Source organism: Schistocerca americana, chromosome X (genome assembly GCF_021461395.2).
Source record: "Schistocerca americana isolate TAMUIC-IGC-003095 chromosome X, iqSchAmer2.1, whole genome shotgun sequence".
NCBI classification, from domain to species: domain Eukaryota; kingdom Metazoa; phylum Arthropoda; class Insecta; order Orthoptera; family Acrididae; genus Schistocerca; species Schistocerca americana.
In genome coordinates, this window is record NC_060130.1 from 161,797,808 (window position 1) to 161,819,564 (window position 21,757).

Here is a 21,757-nt window from a genome sequence, read left to right on the forward strand (position 1 = left end):
TACTATACTTGTATTATCAGCAAATAGCAGTAGCTTTGCATCCTCGTGAACATAAGAGTGACAAGTCATTAACATGTATTAAGAACAGTAAGGCACCCAAGTGTGAACACTGTGGGACACCATTCTTGATACCTCCCCAGTTAGAGGACTCTGCTGATTTCTGCAGCCTATCTGTACTGTTAATTTCAACCTTCTGCATTCTCCCAGTTAAATATGAATTAAACCATTTGCGCACTGTCCTCTCATAGCACAATACTTAAGCTTATCTAGAATAATTTCATGATTCACACAGCAAAATCCTTTGGGAGGTCACTAAAAATCCCAATGAGTGATGTTCTTTTATTCAGAGCATTTAATATTTGATCAGCGAAAGCACATATAACATTTTCTGTTGAAAAGCCAGTCTGAAAACCAAACTGATATTCTGTAAGTACTTCATTTTTACAAATATAAGAACCTACTTTTGAATACATCACTTTTTCAAGAATGTTGGATAAAGCTGTCAGAAGTGAGATTGGGCAGTAATTGTTAGCATCAGACCTATCCCCTTTTCTACGCAATGGTTTAACAATAGCATATTCCAGTCTACCTGGAAAAATGCCCTGCTTCAGTGAGCTACTACACGAGTGGCTGAGAATCCTATGTACCGGTTGGGAACAATCTTTTAGTACTGTCTTGGAAATGATATCAATTCCATACAAGCTTTACCTTTTGAGTGAATTTATTATTTTCCTAATTTCAGTAGGAAAGGTGGGTTGAATTTCAGTTTTATCAAATTGATAGGTATCGCCTCTTTCATACACAACCTTGACATTTCTAATGATCAGCTTGGTCCTATTTTCTCTAAAACACCTCAAAATGATTATTAAAAATATTTTCTAGTTCTGCCTTAACTTTTCATTGAGTTTAACAACGAAAATAATCAATTTGTGACAGTATAATGTAAGTGGCTAAATAAAAAATCTACTCATCAAGCAGTGGCAGGAGAACACGCACTTTAAAAAAAAAAAGGTTTTACTTCCACAAGCTTTTGGAGCCAGTGGCTCCTTCTTCCAACAGAAAGGGAAAGGATCTCGATAGGTTAATGAAAGGGGTAGAGTTCGGAAAAGTCACCCAGAACCCCAGGTCAGGGAAGTCTTACCAGTTAGTATGAGAAGGAGAAACCGATAGTTGGAGACTGCACCAGACAAGATTTGAAAACCTGAGAGCTTAAAGGTGGGACACAGCATAATATGCAAGACAGACACTACTGCTAAAACATTGTGCACAAGTTAATAAGAGTGAAAAGCTAAGTTCATTGTATGCAACAAAGGTGGGAGGGGCATGGCGAAAAATAGACAGGTCAGAAAATGAAAGACATAGAAAAGTAAAACGGAGTGAAGAATGGGGTAGTTATTGTGAAGAAATACTGAGACAGAAGAAATTAATGTAAATGAAGGTAAGGTAGGTGGCGAGAACCAAGGACATGTAGTTCCCACCTGCAGAGTTGTGAGAAACTGGTGTCTGGGGAAAGAATCCAGATGGTGTGTGTAGTGAAACAGGCACTGAGGTAAAGACTGCCATGTTGTAGAGCATGCTGTGCAAGAGGATGTTGTGTGTTGCCAGTATACACCCTCTGCATATGTCCATTCCCCCTTACTGATAACATGGTGCTAGTCACACCGATATAAGAGGCCGACCAGTGTTCACATTAACACTGGTATATGATGCGTGTCATTTCACAGGTGGCTCTCCTTTTAATAGTACATGTTTTACCAGTTACAGGGCTGGTAAAGGTGGTGGTAGTGGGGTGCATAGGCAAAGTCTCGCAGCGGGGAAGGTCACAGGGTTAGGAGTACTAATACCTGTGCTCGTAGACACTTTTTTACGAAGTTGCCTACAATAATTTGTTTAGGATTCACTACACTGCAGGGCCTTCTCACGATCATCTTTTGCTGATTTATTTGCAAATTTGACAGCTATTTTCTTTTCAGCCCTCCACTTACCTTGTTTATAGGTAATTCTTTCACATTTGTGTGTTTGATTTGTGCCAAACTACTCTGATCAACTTTTACTTCTATCTCCTAGATTACTTTATTTGTCAAGCAAAGTAGTTTACATTTTCTCCCATGACTTCCTCTTTTGATTGCACAGTTTTTAAAATGTTCTCTCTTTTGACAACTTTTCTTATCGACTTTTTCTTTCTTCATACCATATAGCCCATTTTGCTGGTGAGAAATTCGAGTTCGTACAAATTTATCTGATTTTTCTGGATTTTTTCCTTGCTATTCTTCCATTTTCCTATCCTTTTCCACACTCTGCTTCACTTTTTTGCCACTCCCACCATTTATGAAACTCCAAACTGTCCTCTCTTGCCATATGTATGCCATCATGTATTACATCCATTCGTTGAGAAAACATGCTTTTGCACTATCAAAACTATGGTCCCACATTCTGTATCTTGAAACCAGCTCATCCATTGGAGTTACTGCCTAGGGCCTGACACAGAGTCCCTGTTTCTGGATGTAATCTTACTCTACATCAGGCTTTTTTACAGTTTCAAATATAGCAACCTCTTGCACTTACTGTGACCTGTACGCCTAATATGCCAATTTCCCCTCCACCCTATTTCTCTCCTCCTACAAAATCCTGCAGTTGTCTGCCCCTCATGTTGCCTTGGATGGTATCTCCTAAGTCAACTTCAAACTGCAACAACATGCTGGACTTCGCCTCAAAAAGCTATCCCACCTTCTAAACTACCTCAACAGTGGTGTTTCCCTTCCTGTCCCTCTGCAGCTCCCTTAAACAACCACACCATCAACCATCACTCCTCTAGTACAAAAAGAACTTGACCAACCTCCTCAACATCCCACAGCCTTCACTACTGCCCACCAGACCAATAACAACTCATGAGCACAAGAACCAGTCACAACAATACAGTGTTCCCAACCTCTAGTCTAACACACTCTCCCCTCCTGAATTATCTATATTATCACAGGGTCTCTCACTTTCAGCCCTAAACCCGCATTTTGGTGAAGGTCCTTCTTTCCTTCACACGTAATGTGAACTGGAAATAAATCTCTGCAACCCAATCCCAAAACTTTCCAACAGTGAACCTGACATAGAACCCTGCCTTGAACAGTTGCTTGTCACCACTGATGCCACATCCCTCTTTACCAACAGCCTCCACATAAATGGTCTGTCTGCAGCTTAACATTTCCTCAGTCAGCGCCAATCTGATTCCAAACCTATGACATCCTTCCTGCTCACTTTAACCAACTTTATACTTACCAACAACTACTTCACCTCTGATGTGCAGACATACAAACAGATCAGGGGGTACAGCCGTGGTAAACAGGTGGCTCCTTCTTATGCTAACCTTCTCGTGGGTTGCTTGAAGTAGGCTTTACTGGGATCCGAAAGCCTTCAGTCCCTGGTTTGGTTTAGATACATTGATGGCCTCTTTGCCTTATGGACTTATGGTGAGGCTGACCTGTTTAAATTTCTGGAATCTCTAAATACCTTCTCCCAATTAAATTTCACATGGTCCTATTTCAAATCCCATGCCACTTTCCTTGATGTCGATTTCATCCTCACCGAAGGTCACCTACACACTTCTGTCCACATTAAACCTACTAACAAACAACAGTACTTACATTCTGACAGTTGGCACCCTTTCCATGTCAAATGTTGCCGCCCATACAGCCTAGGCATTCAAGGCAAACATATTCGTTCAGACGCAGACTCTTTACAGCAATATATCACCATTCTCACCTCCGTCTTAACTGGACACAATTGCCCCACCAGCATAGTTTGAAAACAGATTTCCTTGGCCATCACATCCAATACAGATACTGCTGATTCCTCCAAAACCGACTTCGGAGCACACCAATTGTCACACAGTATTATCCTGGTCTTGAATGTATTAACTAGCTACTTCAACAAGACTATGACTTCCTACAATCACTCCCTGAAATGAGATCCATTCTGTCCGAGATTTTGCCCACCACACCTAGAACAGCTTTCCATTGCCCTCCCCGTCTCCACAATATCCTTGACAGACCCTATGCTCCTTCTGTACCCATCTCCCTACCTGTGGCTCCTACCCTTGTGACTGTCCCTGCTGCAGCACTTGCCGTATTCACCATCCCACCACCACTCCACAGGTGGGAACAAGCACTACAACACATCTTTGGTTCCCGCCATCCATCTTTCATTTATGTTAATTTTTTCCATCTCAGTATTTCTTCACAGTAACTACTCCTTTCTTCACTCCATTTTAGATTTCAACACCTTTCATTTTCTGACCTGTCTATTTTTCACCGTTCCCCTCCCAACTCTGTTACATACAATGCACTTACCTTTTCATTCTTAACTCGTGCACGATTTTTTAGCAGTAATCTCCGTCTTGCATATTATCCTGTCTTCCACCTTTAGGATCCCAGATTTTCAATTCTTGTCCGGTGCAGTCCCCAACAATCAGTCTTTCCTTCTCATCCCATCCAATAAAGTCTCCTCTTATCTGGGGTGCTGTGGGCGGCTTTTCCAACTCTACCCACTTTCCTAAACCTCTCCAGATCCTTTTCCTTCACCCATATTCCTTCCCCTTCAACTCTTCTGCTGACAGAAGGAGCCACTGGCTCTGAAAGCTCATGTAAGTAAAACCTTTTTTATTATATATATAAAAACAAAGATGATGTGACTTACCATACAAAAGCGCTGGCAGGTCGATAGAAACACAAACAAACACATACATACACACAAAATTCTAGCTTTCGCAACCAATGGTTGCTTCGTCAGGAAAGAGGGAAGGAGAGAGAAAGACGAAAGGATGTGGGTTTTAAGGGAGAGGGTAAGGAGTCATTCTAATCCCGGTAGTGGAAAGACTTACCTTAGGGGGAAAAAAGGACAGGAATACACTCGCACACACACACATATCCATCCGCACATACACAGACACAAGCAGACATTTGTAAAGGCAAAGAGTTTGGGCAGAGATGTCAGTCGAGGCGGAAGTGAAGAGGCAAAGATGTTGTTGAAAGACAGGTGAGGTATGAGCAGCGGCAACTTGAAATTAGCGGAGGTTGAGGCCTGGCGGATAACGAGAAGAGAGGATATACTGAAGGGCAAGTTCCCATCTCCGGAGTTCTAACAGGTTGGTGTTAGTGGGAAGCATCCAGATAACCCGGACGGTGTAACACTGTGCCAAGATGTGCTGGCCGTGCACCAAGGCATGTTTAGCCACAGAGTGATCCTCATTACCAACAAACACTGTCTGCCTGTGTCCATTCATGCGAATGGACAGTTTGTTGCTGGTCATTCCCACATAGAAAGCTTCACAGTGTAGGCAGGTCAGTTGGTAAATCACGTGGGTGCTTTCACACGTGGCTCTGCCTTTGATCGTGTACACCTTCCGGGTTACAAGACTGGAGTAGGTGGTGGTGGGAGAGTGCATTGGACAGGTTTTACACCGGGGGCGGTTACAAGGGTACGAGCCAGAGAGTAAGGAAGGTGGTTTGGGGATTTCATAGGGATGAACTAAGAGGTTACGAAGGTTAGGTGGACGGCGGAAAGACACTCTTGGTGGAGTGGGGAGGATTTCATGAAGGATGGATCTCATGCCAGGGCAGGATTTGAGGAAGTCGTATCCCTGCTGGAGAGCCACATTCAGAGTCTGATCCAGTCCCGGAAAGTATCCTGTCACAAGTGGGGCACTTTTGTGGTTCTTCTGTGGGAGGTTCTGGGTTTGAGGGGATGAAGAAGTGGCTCTGGTTATTTGCTTCTGTACCAGGTCGGGAGGGTAGTTGCGGGATGTGAAAGCTGTTTTCAGGTTGTTGGTGTAATGGTTCAGGGATTCCGGACTGGAGCAGATTCGTTTGCCATGAAGACCTAGGCTGTAGGGAAGGGACCGTTTGATGTGGAATGGGTGGCAGCTGTCATAATGGAGGTACTGTTGCTTGTTGGTGGGTTTGATGTGGACGGACGTGCGAAGCTGGCCATTGGACAGATGGAGGTCAACGTCAAGGAAAGTGGCATGGGATTTGGTGTAGGACCAGGTGAATCTGATAGAACCAAAGGAGTTGAGGTTGGAGAGGAAATTCTGGAGTTCTTCTTCACTGTGAGTCCAGATCATGAAGATGTCATCAATAAATCTGTACCAAACTTTGGGTTGGCAGGCCTGGGTAACCAAGAAGTCTTCCTCTAAGCGACCCATGAATTGGTTGGCATACGAGGGGGCCATCCTGGTAACCCCCCATTGTAGCTGGTTACCAAGCCCCCACAGAACGTATCTCTGCCTACGTAGATCAACACCTTCAACCCATTACATGCAGTCTCCCATCCTTTACCAAAGACACCAACCACTTTCTCGAACGCCTGGAATCCTTACCCAATCTATTACTCCCGGAAACCATCCTTGTAACCATTGATGCCACTTCCTTATAAACAAATATTCCGCACATCCAGGGCCTCGCTGCGATGGAGCACTTCCTTTTACGCCGATCACCTGCCACCCTACCTAAAACCTCTTTCCTCATTACCTTAGCCAGCTTCATCCTGACCCACAACTTCTTCACTTTTGAAGGCCAGACATACCAACAATTAAAGGGAACAGCCATGGGTACCAGGCATTGTTTTTGTATTGTCTGCCAGGTCATGTCTAGAGATGAGGAAAGTGTAATATGTGTTGCTGCATTATTAATACTTGAAGGTTCATGCAAACACAATACACGACATCATTGTCATTCTTCTTCTTCTTCGCGGATGGATCACTTAGGACCACGCGTAATCAACATTTGTTGGCCTTCCTTTCCGCCCAGTATTCCTTCATAAACAACGAATGGGTTAGCTTTCGTTGCGTAGACCATGTATGTCTGTTAGTTTTTCTCTCTTCTTCCTCAAAACCCCACGTGTTTGTGATTTTTCTGATTTCATTTCTATCATGTAGATTTGGAGACCCTAATTCTCTCAGGTCTTTTTCCGTCTGTTTGTACCAGTTCGGTCTTTTAGTTTTGTTCTTTAAAAATGTATGGATTTTGTGCGTTAACCTGTTTGAGTCCATTCTTTCTAAGTGCCCCATGAATTGGATTCTTCTCATGCGCATTGTGTCTGTTAGTTTGGAGATATTTTTATATATTTCTGCATTGGGTTTTGGATAATGTACCCCATCTTTAGTTCTTGGTCCTAGGATTTTCCTCATTATCTTACGTTCTTTCACTTCTAATTCCTCTTTTAGTGTTCTGTGTTGAAGGTTTAGTGTCTCAGATGCGTAGAGAGCTTCGGGTCTAATTACTGTTGTATAGTGTCGTATTTTGCAGTTCCACGAGAGACTCTTTTTGTTGTAAATGTTTTTTGCTAACTGAAACGCCGTCTCCATTTTCTGGACTCTTGATCTGACAGATTTCTTTTCATTACAATTTTCTGCAATCCATTCACCTAAATATTTAAATTCTTTTACTCGAGAGATGTAGTTATTACCAATTTTGAGATCAGAAGGTGCATCTTTGACGTCAGTCATAAATTTTGTTTTTTCAAATGAAATTTGTAATCCTATTTTAGCTGCCTGTTCTTGTAATAATTCTAGCGGTTTCTGTGCATCGGTAATGTCTTGTGCGATCAGTGCCATGTCATCAGCAAATGCTAAACAGTCTAATTCTATGCCCTTATGTCTTGGTCCCAGTCTGTGTGCTGGTGCACCTGCTTTTTTCCATTCTCTAACAACTTTTTCAAGAGTACAATTGAAGAGCACTGGGGACAGTACATCACCTTGTTGTACTCCTATGTCTATTTCAAATTCTGTGCTCAATTCTCCCATAAATTTTACTTTGGATTTGGTCTCCGTGAGTGTTTCTTTTATGATGTTTGTTGTCTTTTGATCTAGTCCAAATTCTGCTAATACTTCAAAAAGGGATTCTCGGTCTATACTGTCATATGCTTTTTTAAAGTCGACAAACGTGATGACATAACTTTTGTTTGAAGTACTATGTAAATATTTCATTGAGTTTTTCAAGTTAAGGATTTGTTCTACGCAAGATCGACCTTTTCTGAACCCACCTTGGTATTCGCCTAGTTTTGAATCCAGCTGAGGTTCTGCGCGGTTTAGTAGGGTTTTAGACAGAATTTTGTATGTTATTGACAATAAAGAGATTCCACGATAGTTGTTGGGGTCTGTTTTACTTCCTTTTTTGTACAGAGGATGTATGATTGCAGTCTTCCAATCTGTGGGGATCTTTTCAGTTTTCCAGATTTCATGTATAATTTCTTTGAGTTTTGCAATAAGATTTTCTCCTGCATTTTTCCATAATTCTGCGATGATTTGGTCTCCTGATGCTTTGTTATTTTTCAGTGACTGAATTATCTCTTTAATCTCTTGTAAACTTGGTGGCTTTGAGTCTGGGTTTCGTTGTGTATGATGGAACTCAAATTTTTCTGCAGGCTTTTCACAATTCAGTAATTTAGAAAAGTATTTTGCAAGAATTTCACAGTTTTCGGTGTTGGTATGAGCAATTTCCCCATGGTCATTTTTGAACTGGAATGATGGAGGAGAGTACTTTGTTAATTTTTGTTTGAATACTCTGTAGAAATTACGGGAATTGTTTTTCTTGAAATCATTTTCTATGTCTTGCAATCTTTTGTCTTCATGTTGTTTACGGACTGTACGTATTGCTTTTGTGACTGTTTTCCTGGTATCTTTGAGATCTTCCAGGGTCTTTTGATTTTTGTTGCACAATCAATTTTGCCACACCTGTTGTCTGAGATTTATCAGTTGGTCACACTCATCTGTCCACCATGGGTGTTTACGTGTTCTTGTTTGCGGTGCTACAGTTTCAGCTGCATTTAAAAGTCCTGCTTGCAGTTGTTGCCAATTTTGTGGTTTTAAATTTTGCATTTCTTTTGTAAATTGTTCATTGCCATTTATTTTTTGTACATCATATTTACGGTGTGGAGATTTCTTAGTGAATTTTCATTGCCATTCATTATTTTTTTATTTATTTATTGTGACTTGTGACCTGAAGGCCGTAAGCATCTATCAGTGTTCCGTACTTTAACAGAATAAGGTTGCATTTATCAAAGAATTTCGTAATTGGTTTTAAAACTACATTATTATCTTATGGATGGTTTGTATAGTAGTTGGTAATATAGTTGGCAATATATGTAGTTTGTATAAAAGTTGGTAACATTAGTTGTAAGATATTTATTTGTTTGGTTGCATACAATCATCATCTTTGGTGAGCGAAAACACACCATAGAACAACTGGTGGGAAAAGCTTGCGTCATATGGGAACTGAGTATGTAAGAGAGCTCTATAATGAAATTTTCTCTCTGCAGCGGAGTGTGTACTGATATGAAACTTCCTGGTTTTCTGGAAAATATGGCACCACTGTTATTTAGAAAAAGATAGAAATGTTAGGAAAGCAATTACAACCAGACATCTTGTTAGTCTTAGTTTTTTGTCAACGGGATATGAATTTCACAGCCATGAGTATATATTTCACATCTGGAAGCACGCTAGGAGAATCCACCTTATTTTGTCTTCTATGCAGTCTTTCTCAGTATTCTACCAAATGTAGCAGCAGTTTTCTGCAGAGCATCTAGTTTTATTGCTGTTCTTTTACTACTTTCTTCATATATTCCACAAGCAGCTGTCAGCCTGGTACAACAATGACAGCTTGACACTCTACTGCCATGTCCACTGCAGTCCTATCTGGTAAGGATCCGACACTGTGCAGTAGTATTCTATAAGAGGACGGATAAGTATAGTGTAGGCAGTCTCCTTAGTAGATCTGTTACATTTTCTAACCGTCCTGCCAATAAAACACAGTCTTTGGTTAGCCTTCCCCACAACATTTCCTGTGTGTTCCTTCCAGTTTAAGTTGTTCATGATTGTAATACTTAGGTATTTAGTTGAACTTATAGCTTTTAGATTAGACTGATTTATCATGTAACCGAAGTTTAACAAATTCCTTTTAGCACTCATGTGGATGACACACTTTTCATTATTTAGGGTCAACTGCCAATTTTCGCACCATTCAGATATCTTTTCTAAATCGTTTTGCAATTTGTGTTTGATCTTCTAATGACTTTACTAGTCGATAAACAATAGCGTGATCTACAAACAACCTAAGACGGCTACTCATATTGTCTCCCAAATCGTTTATATAGATAGCGAACAGCAAAGGGCCTATAACACTACCTCAGGGAATGCCAGAAATCACTTCTGTTTTACTCGATGACTTTCCATCAATTACTACGAACTGTGACCTCTCTGACAGGAAATCATAAATCCAGTCACATAACTGAGATGATATTCCATAAGCACGCAATTTCACTACAAGCCACTTGTGTGGTACAGTGTTAAAAGCCTTCCGGAAATCCAGAAATACGGAATCGATCTGAAATCCCTTGTCAATAGCACGCAACACTTCACGTAAGTAAAGAGCTACTTCTGTTTCACAGGAACGATGTTTTCTAAACCCATGTTGACTGTGTGTCAATAGACAGTTTTCTACGAGGTAATTCATAATGTTTGAACACAATATATGCTCCAAAATCATGCTGCATATCAATGTTAACGATGTGGGTCTGTAATGTAGTGGACTACTACTACTACATTTCTTGAATATTGGTGTGACCTGTGCAAATTTCCGGTCTTTGGGAACCGATCTTTCGTCGAGTGAACGGTTGTATATGATTATTAAATATGGAGCTAATGCATCATCATACTTCGAAAGGAACCTAATTGCTATACAGTCTGGACCAGAAGACTTGCTTTTATTAAGCGATTTAAGTTGTTCACTACACCGAAGATATTTACTTCTACGTTACTGACGTTGGCAGCTGGTCTCTATTTGAATTCTGGAATATTTACTTCGTCTTCTTTTGTGAAGGCATTTCGGGAGGCTGTGTTTAGTAACTCTGCTTTGGCAGCACTGTCTTCGATAGTATCTCCATTGCCATCACGTAGAGAAGGCACTGATTGTTTCTTGCCGCTAACATACTTCACATACTAACAGAATCTCTATGGATTTTCTGCCAGGTTTTGAGACAAATTTTCGTAGTGGAAACTGTTATAAGCATCTCGCATTGAAGTCCACACTAAATTTCGAGCTTCTGTAACAGATCACAAATCTTGGGGATTTTTGCATCTGTTTAAATTTGGCATGTTTGTTTCATTGTTTCTGCAACAGTCTTCTAACTCGTCTTGTGTACCAAGGAGGATCAGCTCCGTTGTTTGTTAATTTATTTGGTTTAAATGAAACAACAAGTTTACTGTTACCAGTTCGCAGTACCAGTTCGTATAAACCTTTCAATTGCTGCTGATACTATTTCTTTGAATTCAAGCCACTTCTGGTCTACGCTTACATTATTAATTTGGAATGAGTGGAGATTGTCTCTCACGAAGCCGTCAAATTAATTTTTATCTACTTTTTTGAACAGGTATGTGTTTTGCTTATTTTTGGAGGATTTGGGGATTACAATATTCAATCTCACTACGACAACCCTGTGTTCACTAATCCCTGTATCAGTTTTGATGCTCGTTATTAACTCAGGATTATTTGTTGCTAAGAGGTCACGTGTGTTTTCCCAACCGTTTACTATTCGTGTGGGCTCATGAACTAACTGCTCAAAATAATTTTCAGAGAATGCATTTAGCACAATTTTGGATGATATTTTACGCACACCTCTGGAATTAAACGTGTATTTTTGCCAACATAACGAGGGTAAATTAAAGTCACCACCAACTACGAGGGCTATCCACAAAGTACATTACGTTTTGGAATTAAAAATAAATAAAGTATTGGAAATTTTTTTATTATATACAGATGAAAGCCACACTTAAATACTACTTTTCTACATAGTTCCCATTTAAATTAAGACACTTATCGTAGCGATGGATGAGCTTGGAAATTCCTTCATCGTAAAATTCGGCCGCCTGCGCCTTCAACCACATGGTTACCTCTTTTGGGACAGAAAAGGTGTGATTTTTGTGGATTTCCTGGAAAGAGGCACTACAATAAACTCTCAACGGTGTTGCCAAACTCTGCACAACCTCAGAAGAGCAATACAAAACAAGCGCAGGGGAAAGTTGGGCTCAAAAATCTTGCTGATTCACGACAACGCCCGGGCCCACACGGCAAATGCCACTTGTGACGTTCTCGAATCTTTTAAGTGGGAGTTGTTTCCTCATCCGCCTCACAGTCCCAACGTGGCACCGAGCGACTTCCACTTATTCCCAGCAATGAAGAAGTGGTTGGCTATGCAGCGTTTTGATGATGACGCATAGCTTCAAGAAGAGGTAACCACACGTATTATCGTATGAGTCAGGTAAGTGTTTGAAACCAAACTCAAGTTTTCTTTGAACCTTTCAGAAACTGTATCATCTGAATTGTGAGGTCGGTAAAAGGATCCTATTATTATTTTAGTCCAGTTGCCAACAGTGACCTCTGCCCATAAAAACTCACAGGGAGTATCTACTTCAATTTCGTGACACGTTAAACTACTTCTAACAGCAACAAACACGCCTCCACCAACTGTGTTTAGCCTATCCTTTCGGAACATCATTAGGTTCTTCACAAAAATTTCGGCTAAGCTTATATCCGGCTTTAGCCAGCTTTCAATGCCTATAACGATTTGAGCATCAGTGCTTTCTATAAGCGCTTGGAGCTCTGGTACTTTCCCAACACAGCTATGACAATTTACAACTGTTATACCAATGGTTCCCGTATTTACGTTGTTCCTGTGTTCGGCTTGCACCCTTTGTGACTGAAGCCCTTCTAGTGTTTTCCCGAGACCCTCTAACCTAAAAAACTGCCCAGTCCATGCCACACAGCCCCCTGCTACCCGTGTAGCCGCCTGCTGCGTATAGTGGACACCTGACCTAGGTGGACACCTGACCTAGGTGGTCTTCTATCACAAGATAGGGTAAGAACAAATGTTTTAGGTAGAATGAGCGTCGTGATATGCAAGTAGAATGTAGTCAGTTACTATTTAGCCATCGTCTAAGTCAGTTTCAAACAGTTGCAGTGGTATGACAGTGAAAGCCAGACTGCCGCAATTCCAGAAGCATTAATATTAAATTGGCACAAATGGAAGAAAAATGAGGTAAGCAGACCATACTGAAGCTGGTAAAAAATAGCCAAATTTAGTATAATGGAAATGCTATGAGTTGGGAACCACTGAACAATCATTTTGAGCCAGGGCGTGGTTAGATTTAGACAATTTAAAAATGCTGCAATTTGCAGTGTGGAAGTTGTACATTAGTTTTCAGCTGTGATAAGGCAAGATCATTCTTCTTTTAGTTTTGTTGCTTCTCATACTATAAAAAGAGTATAAATGTGTTTGTTATAGTCTCATCATATTATTTGTAGTTATTTAGACACACATTTTTCAGATAATCATCCTCTTTCTGCATCCTTAACAACTGAAAGCATTCTGTATAAGGAAAACTTTTTAGTGAAATACATTTGCAATAAAATGACAAAAGTATTAACATCACTGAAACACTTTAACTTACACAACTTTGACGTGGAAATGAAAGTGAAAATTAGCTTTGCTAGTTTGTGATCAAACCACAAGGGCCACAAATTTCAGTAGTACTCACTCGAATGCTAATCTGTAGCTACTTTATGAAGGATTTGTCTGCAGATTCTGAACTGATTCAGTTGTCATGCTATCTATACATAAAAGTTTAACCAAGCTTTATAATGAGGAAAGATGTCTGGTGCTAATATAAATGTGGAGACCCACTGCTTATTTCACCATCTTGGTCCGTACTAAAATTAAAAAAAAAAGCCGATGAAAGAAAACATCAACAACAAATTGAAAAATAGTTCACTTTTAATTGCAACTATATGCAGATAACCAGTGGGAAATTTTGAACTGTTTATGAGGAATCCGGATTCCTTACTAAGCAATTTGTCAGACAGCAGCAAGCAGCTAATACTTTGTGGTGACTTCAATGTCGATTTTCAAAAGGATTCTCACAGGAAAACTGATCTGGAAACATTATTTGGATCCTACAATTTGATCTCAGTAATTAACTTTCCAACATGAGGAGAGGGAATAAGAATAGAATAAATACTATAGTGCCTCAGAGTATAGATACTAATCAGTGGAAATGGTTGGAGTAATTAATGACTTCAGGACAAATGTTTTTTTGAATAGCTTATAAGAGATAACCTGGGATGAAATTTATAATGATCCAAATGCTAACAGTCAAAGGAACAATGATGTACACAGTTACAATACCAGAAGGAAAAATGACATTAATTACTCCACTTTAAGATTGTCTTTAGCACAAAAAGGTAGAATCTGAAAACAAACTGAAAAAGTTTCTCCTTGACAACTCCTTTTATTCTGTAGGGGAATTTCCATTATTGTAATGTACAAAAGGTGGAGGATAGGAATTATTACTAACTCAGATATGTATATTTAACAAAAATAATAATAATTAAAAACCTTTTAGATGTTCAGCAAAGTTTTTTATGGATACACTCCCACATCTGCTGCATTTGTTGTCCGTAGAATGTCTACACAATATTCAATTTCACTCCGAGTCTTTGCTAGCATCCGTGGCCATGATGCCATGATATTGGGCCTTTGTATATGTACACACCATCAGAGAGCAGGCAAATGATTAGAGTTCCAATTCTCTGTGACAGATAGAATGGCCAATTGTGTGCATTAGTGTTTTTACCAGGCCTGAAAGGGTATATAAGGAGTGTGAACAGAATCAAATGTTGAGTAATCACTGTCAAGGACACAAAGCTGGTAAATACTTTTGTAAGACAGAGTCATCAGAACCTGATAGACTATGAAAGGCGCCTCACTGTGGGTCTCCATTTGGCCAGCTCGTTGTATTGTGCAATGTCCAGATCCATTGGGCATTTGGATGTGGCATTGCACTGATGATGGACTGCATGGTAACATGAGGGCAGCAAACCTGGTTGGCTGGTTGTTTGGTGTAGGGAACCAAGAAGTGAGGTCATTGATCCCATGATCCAATGTGGCAGAAACCAAGGAAGGAACAACATAAACTGCAAAGTTCAGTCAAGGAGACGGGAAAGCTGGCAAACAAAGAGGTAAAACAAATATGGCAACAGCACCACCTAAAACCCTTCCCAATCCCCGCATCATACCATGACCACAACACAACAGGAACAACACCAAGGGAAGATGGCACACGAAAAGGGAAACAAAATGGCACTAAAGACCAGACAAAATGTAGTGAAAGAGGAAAAGGCAGTGGGGTACCTGGCCAGTGTGGAGGCTAAGCCAAGGCCTCCATAACCAACGTCAACGCTAACTGAGGGACTTCAGTTCAAGGGGGAAACTCAAGGACATATACCTAGTACGACAATCCATTTTTGCAAAGAAATCCAATGACAGACCTAACTACATGAGGGTCATCCTCTAGCACCCAGGGAGAGCATATTTAGTGCGAAGGGCCAAACGGCGGGTGGAGTCCAGTGAAATATGGACCATTGTGATGGGTGCCTCACAGCTACAAAGGGGAGCACAGCTCATTGTGGAGAAAAAAAGCATGGGTCACCCTAGTATGGTCAATACGAAGACAGCAGAGGGTGGTTGATTCCTGCTAGGAGAGGCAGAGGGAAGAATGCCATATGGTGGCAGTCTCCCTGATTGCATGAAGTTTATTAGACAGAGGGGTAGGTCCCAAAGAGTTGGCCCATGATTTAACAAAAGGGATCTGACATAAAGCCACAAATCCATCCCCAAAAGTATCACAGAGAACAGGCATTATGTGGCCGCAGCCCCAGCCACACAATTTGGTAGCTCATTACCTGGAATACCAAACACCCCCCCCCCCCCCCCCCCCCCAAAAAAAAAAAAAAAAACACCAGAGGAAATCAACCAAAGCAGCAGCATCACTAGGATCAGCAAGGAGGTCATGAATGGCAGAGACCAAGGGGTGGAAGGAAAAACACCGAGTGATAGACTGAAAGCCACTCATTGAGTCTGTACATAATAAAACTTGGGTGACAGAGAACTGTTTAATAAAGCAGAGGGCCCAATAGTTCATCACTAATTCCGAAGTAAACAGCACACATGTGGCAGGCAAGGGAGCTCTGTGCCAACAAAAGACATGAAGGCATATCCCACGTGACCAGCAGATTTAGAGCGATAAGTGTAAAAAACAGTGGCATCCTAAAACTTCCTTAAGAGCGTATGGAACAAACAACTGAACACTAATTGGAGCAACGGAGGCTTTTGGACCCTGGAAGAGACCCAATCGAATCCTGGATTAACCAAGCGGTGGTGATTGGGAGAGGAAGTTGGGAAGAGAACAAGGAGGGGAGATGGAAATTGCTGCAAAGAGAAGCGAGGTGGAACAAAAGCATTGAACTCACATGAGGGTGGGTGGGTGATGCCCTGAAGCTGCAAAAAGAAGAAGAAGAAGAAGAAGAAGAAGAGAGAGAGGGGGTCGGGGCAGGATAAGAGTGGATAGTGACTGCATTGCAAACCAGGAACTGGGAGTGCCGAACTGAAGGAGGAGGGAAGGCTATTGACAGGGCTAGTGCGAAAGGCCCTGTTGGCTAAAACCCGAAAACAGCCAGCTTTCAGAAGGAGGGTAGGGAGCAACCAAGTAAGCTTATTGTCAAAAAGACCACCAAAGAAACGCATCTGGGGTGCCACAGTCAGTTGTTGGGCATAGAGGTAGACCTCCAGATCAAGATGGACCACAATAAGGCAACAGAGATGCACCACCCTCGACTTGAGGGGATAGAATTGAAAACTGTGTGTGTTCACATGGAAGTGTCCCAGATGACACCATGAAGCTGTCGTTGTGCAGAGGCCACTGAGTGGGAGCTAGACCAAATACAGAAATCATCTGCATATAGAGCACAGGTGATCAACAGTCCAGCAAAGGCCATAATTCCATTAACAGCAATGAGAAAAATAAGGACATTTAATACAGAGCTTTATGGAACACCATTCTCCTAGTTCTGAGAACAGAACCAACCCAAACTCTGAACAACTGAAGGGAGAGAAATGGTGAATAAAAATTGAGAGGGGGTCCCAGAGATTCCAGTCACAGAGAATACATGGGATAGGATAGTGCCAAGCTGTGTCGTAGGCCTTATGAAGGGCAAAGAGGACTGTGAGAAGATGGCAGTACTGAGAGAAGGCCAACTGAACTGAGGTTTTCAATCAAAGCTGATGATCGATTGGAGACCATCCCTCCTGAAAGTTGCGCTGGTGAGGAGATAAAAGGTTCTGAGATTTGAGAATCCAACTGTGTCGATTAGCCACAATATCTTCAAGTAACTCCCAGAGGACATTAGTCAGACTGACGGGCCACAACTGTCAAGGGAGGACGGGTTCTTGCTGGGTTTCAGGACAGGAACCACAATACCGTCTCCCCATTCAGAACGGAAAATGCCTCAGAGTCAAATACAGTTACACACCTGGATGGAATCAGGTATAAGTACAAGGGCAGTATTGTGGGAAGAAGAGACGGATAGAAAAAGTTCCCACCCAGTAAAAGGTTCATTATAGAATTCCACCTGACAAGGAGTAAAACATAAATGGGGAGCTTCAGCCTGTCGGCTCCGGGTGAGGAAGGCGACTGGATAGGAGGCCAATGTCGATGCCCTTGCAAAATGGAGCATGAGGTGTTCCATGAGAACTGATGGATCTGTGCAAAGGCTACCTGGAAAGGCAAAGCTCAGAATAAAAGACTGCCGCTGACAACCTTGGAGGGTGCTGAGTCTAGGCCACTCTTGTGAGGAACCGACAGAAGAATCTAGGGAGGAAACAAAGTGTTCCCAACACACTCGCTTGATCCATTTTATTAAGTAACATGCTTTGACATGAAGGCATTTAAAGGTAATAAGACTGGCAGAGGACAAGTGTTGCTTAAGGCGTTGCAAGGCACGATGGTGAGAATCAATGGGAAGTGGTCACTATCACAGAGGTCATCATGTGGTGACCACTATAAGGATGGAAGAAGGGGAAGGTAAGTGAGAGAAAAATCAATGGCAGAGAAAGTGCTGTATGTGGCACTAAAATGAGTACAAGAACCATCATTAAGAAGCCGCAGGTCGTGGTCCGCAAGAAATTGGTCCCTAAGGAGCCCCCGACTAGATGAAAAAGCACTGCCCCACAAAGAATGATGGGCATTAAAAGCCCAAGGAGGGTGAAAGGAGGGGACAGTTGCTGAAGAATGACAGTTAGGGCAGTCGGGATAGGTGGCCTGTCAGGAGGGATATGGAGATTGCGAACAGTGACCGCAGAGTACAAGTGAACCCAGACGGCAACTGCTTCCAATGTGGTATGAAGGGGGATTCATGTACTAGCAACGCCTGTGCGGACCAAAGTGCAAAAGCCACCAAAAGCCTCAAAGAGCCAACCTGGTTCCAACAGAAAGCACACAACCCACAAAGAAGCAGTGAGTGAGCATCAGTAAAATGAGATTCCTGGAGAATGACCCACACTGCTGAGTAAAAGGAAATAAAGGAGTGCAACTCCAGGACATGACAATAGTGTCTATTACAGTTCCACTGAATAAGAAGGCAACAATGATCCAAATGGGAGGTGAAAGGGCAGGATCCAATCAAGTTGCCTGGTCACCATCCATTACCAACAAGGACAGGGTGACATCCATAAATAAGCAACCAGACTCAGGTTGCGAGGGGGGAGGTGGCAGCTTTGGGGTCACTTCTTCTCCTCCCCCTCCCCCCCCTCCTCCACCACCTCCTCCTCCTCCTACTCCTCTTTCATAGGTCGAGGAGGGCAGGCCACAATGGGAGAGCAGGCTTCTGCAAGATGCAGAACTGAAAGTGAGCAGGAAACCTCGGGGCGCATGGACTGTGGGTCCTACAGCTGAGCTGTGGCAGCAGGCCTCTGGCCTGGGAGACACCATGGGGAAGGACCCTGGGAGGAAGCCCCATCACCAGTGGGTGCCAAAGAAGAGGGACATTTCTCCAGCCAGGGAGGGGAAGCGGCACCCAGAGGGGAAGGCATGGGAACTGCAGGGGAGATGGGGGGAGAACTGGGTTAGGGAGTAGGGGGGAAAGGATGTAAAAGAGGCAAAATTAGATGTCAGCGACACAGGGTGAAGTGAGTCATGTATCTGTTGGCCTCATCATAGGATAAACTATCAAGGGACTTATACTCCTGTATCTTCTTTTCCTTCTTATAAAAAGAGCAGTCTGGTGAGCACAGAGAGTGACGGTTCTGACAATTAACACACACGGGTGGCAGAATACAGGGGCTCCCCTCATGAAGTGGATATCCACATTCACCACATAGAGGGTCTGCTGTAAAGCTGGAAGACATGCACCTGAAACGCACGCACCGAAAACACCTCATGGGTGGCAGGATGTACGGCTTCTTGTTCACCAATAACACATAGCCTTGACCTTCTCTGGGAGGTTATCTCCCTACGATACCAGAATAAAGGTGCTGGTATGGGTACAATTGTCCTTACAACCTATCTAAACACGCCAAACAAAATGAACATCCCATTGCTCGAGACTGGCCTGGAGTTTCTCATCAGTTTGAAACACAAGGGCCTTATTAAAAATGATTCCCTGAAGTAAAGTGGCAGTTGACCCTAAGTAACGAAAAGTGTGAGGTCATCCACATGAATGCTACAAGGAACTCAAACTTTGGTTACATGATAAATCAGTCTAATCTAAACACCGTAAATTCAACTAAATACCTAGGTATTACGAACAACATAAATTGGAAGGAACATACAGAAAATGTTGTGGGGAAGGCTAACCAAAGACTGCGTTTTATTGGCAGCAGGACACTTAGAAAATGTAACAGACCTACTAAGGAGACTGCCTACACTACACTTGTCCGTCCTCTTTTAGAATACTGCCGCGCAGTGTGGGATCCTAACCAGATAGGACTGAAGGAGTACATCGAAAAAGTTCAAAGAAAGGCAGCACGTTTTGAATTATCGCGAAATATGGGAGAGTGTGTCACAGAAATTATACAGGATTTGGGCTGGACACCATTAAAAGAAAGGCGTTTTTCATTGTGACGGTTATCTTCTCACGAAATTCCAATCACCAGTTTTCTCTTCCAAATATTTTGTTGACACTGACCTATATAGGGAGGAACGATCACCACGATAAAATAGGTGTTCATTCTTTCCGTGCACTATACGAGATTGGAATAATAGAGAATTGTGAAGGTGGTTCGATGAACCCTCTGCCAGACACTTAAATGTGATTTGCAGAGTATCCATGTAGATGTGGATGTAAATATATATTCAATGACTGAGGACCAGTAATGGACACCAGCATATCACCAGGATGGTCTCACGCCTTCAGGTCTGCTGATTGAATGGCAGTAGTAATTATGATCAACAGCAAACCCGACCGCACATCACTGAGAAATTCCTCTTCACCGAACTTGTCTTCAATATCTTCCACAAAAAAATACTGGCTTGATGGCAGTGAACGTGTCCCCATCAGTCCTAGTGCAGCCAGGGTATCGGACAAGTGTTTCACTTCAAGCCGGCAAGCCTGTCCCTCTTCCTAGAGTGTAGTCAGGGAAGGGAAGGCTGCAGGGTCATAAGAAACAGCATTAAATGTGCCACTACCAACAAAAGAGATGGCCATAGAAGAATGGCTAGTTTTTTGGAGTTTAATATGTTTCATACGCAAAGCATCCATCCTGATACCAACCACTCCAATCAGGGTCCCTCCTCAAAAGGCGCCATCCAGCCACAGCAAGGGCCGTCTGGCATGTTACGATGCTCCAGAATGACAAGCAACCACTCCTAGGCATGCATGAGGAGGCAACAGGTATCAGACGTATGATCCCTGTGTTGTCAAGGGGCTCAGCCAGATGGGTACATAACAGCCCCAAGACACGGACTGGTTACATGTGCTGGTAGCCTAGCGATACTGGAGATGCTGGTACGGTGGTGAAGGAAGATGGGAAGGAGGGGGTGCGGGGAAGATCCATGCCACAGGAGCCCGGAACAGAAGAAGGGGTCACAATAGTTTAGTGCACAATGTGTGCCATGCCACGCACAAACTCCCGGAAGAACAGTTATCTTCAGGGTGTCCATACCCATTGACAATGTTTTGGTTGACTACGTCTGACCATCCCAAGGGAGGATCACTGTATTGTGCACCAAGCACATCATAAACCATACCACATCTGTACCTGCCATCCAAGAACTAGTAGTGTACTCCCTGCAACATTCTGTGTCATCCCAGACCATCAGTCAGAGACTAGTAGCCACCGAATTGTGGAATTACTATCTCATGTGTAGACTGCTGGTGATACCACAATACAATTGGATGTGCTTGGAGCGATACTGTGACTACAGATGAATGGTGTTGCATTGTGTTCAGTAATGAATCGCAGATCTGCACTATTCCTGGATGACCACTGTAAGCAATAATGTCGGCAACCTGGGAACCTAGATATAGGTCTCATTCTTCCAATGTTTTGGAGAGGCACTGTTGTGTTACTCCTGGTGTTACTGTGTGGCAAGCCATTGGGAATGACTTCAGGTCATGTCTGGTAGTGACTAAGGGAATTCTGATGGCAGAACAGTATGACATGAACATCCAGCATTCTCATGTGTTACCTTTCATATGACAGTATTATGGTGTGACTTTTCTCGAAGATAGTGCTCATCCATCCATGCCACATATGTCTATGAATTGTCTTCACAATGTTCATGGTACTTCCGTGGCTAGCTAGATTCTCAAGTCTGTCCCTGATAGAAAGTGTGGGATCAACACAGATGTCAACTCCACCCCAGAGCCAGTATCCAGGATAA

At 42.4% G+C, this 21,757-nt stretch overlaps 1 protein-coding gene across 1 annotated transcript in view; it reads right to left on the reverse strand.

Moving 5' to 3' along the window:
* Nucleotides 1-21,757, reverse strand: part of LOC124555881 — a 176,796-nt gene that overhangs the window by 54,359 nt on the left and 100,680 nt on the right. The window lies entirely within an intron of this gene.